Source organism: Sinocyclocheilus grahami, unplaced genomic scaffold (assembly GCF_001515645.1).
Source record: "Sinocyclocheilus grahami isolate Dianchi unplaced genomic scaffold, SAMN03320097.WGS_v1.1 scaffold419.1, whole genome shotgun sequence".
In the NCBI taxonomy this organism is placed as follows: domain Eukaryota; kingdom Metazoa; phylum Chordata; class Actinopteri; order Cypriniformes; family Cyprinidae; genus Sinocyclocheilus; species Sinocyclocheilus grahami.
The window spans coordinates 742,980-744,083 of record NW_015505598.1 but is presented as its reverse complement, the minus strand read 5'-3'; positions in this window follow the sequence as shown (position 1 = coordinate 744,083).

Below are 1,104 nucleotides of genomic sequence, written 5' to 3'. Positions count from 1 at the left end.
TCTGCTCCTGGTTCTCAGACGTGAGTCCGCTAAACTCTTTTACTCTGTCTGTCTGGTGTTGCTGTTCTGTTTGGGTGAAATTGTTGAAATTCTGTAAAAGAATGCAAACTGTAAAATAAGAACGAGAGTGCTGCTACAGGCCTGTATTTTTAACTTTTTTATGTGTCTGACAAGTTCTGATATTCTGCCATCCTGAAAAACCTGCCGTGACCTGGACTTGAACAGAGTACTAACCACTATACGATCACAGCACGCTACCACTCTGCCACTGAATACCAAGCAGCCTCTTCAGCACGCAGACAAGACTTTTCTTTTACCTTGCTGTGATCAAGCTAAAGATGACGAGGCTCGTTTGTGTTCAGGGAAATCTTGGGATTAGCTCCAGACTGCTAGTTTGTTGTAATTGTGTGGTGGTTAGTAGTCTGCTTTGTGGCTGCAGCAACGCTGGTACAAATCTGGTTCTGTGGTTGTCTGGCAAAGTCCTTTCGATTCTCTTGGATGTCTCTTTGTGAGGTTTTTTCTCCTTCAATTCAACTTGCCACACAAGAGCTGTTAAGTGCGCCACAAGTCAACACAATTAAAAGCATGTAAAGATGCTTTCCAGCTGCTGTACCTTTATTTAATGCCACAAAGGCAACACAAGTGATTTTAGCCCGTAGCCCATTTACCTCCTCTCACAAAAACCCCTTTAAAACTTTGCAGCTATCTACAGAAGTTCTAAGCGGCCATGGATTATTATTTTTTTCCTTCTTGTTTTCTCGTTATAGCGACTTATTTTCTCATTATATCGACATAACGAGAGTTGTTTTCTCGTTATAACGACTTAATTTTCTCGTTATATCGACATAACGAGAGTTGTTTTCTCGTTATAACGACTTAATTTTCTCGTTATATCGACATAACGAGAGTTGTTTTCTCGTTATAACGACTTATAACGAGCATATAATGACTACTAAAAATTACAAATTATATATAATTTTCTTTCAAATAAAATGAAAATTGAAAGTGAGTTGAATCCCAGCAGCTCTAAAAGATTTTAGAATAGAAACACAAACACAGGTTTAGCGTACTGTCTCTGGAAATATCAACCGTGATTGATCAGCC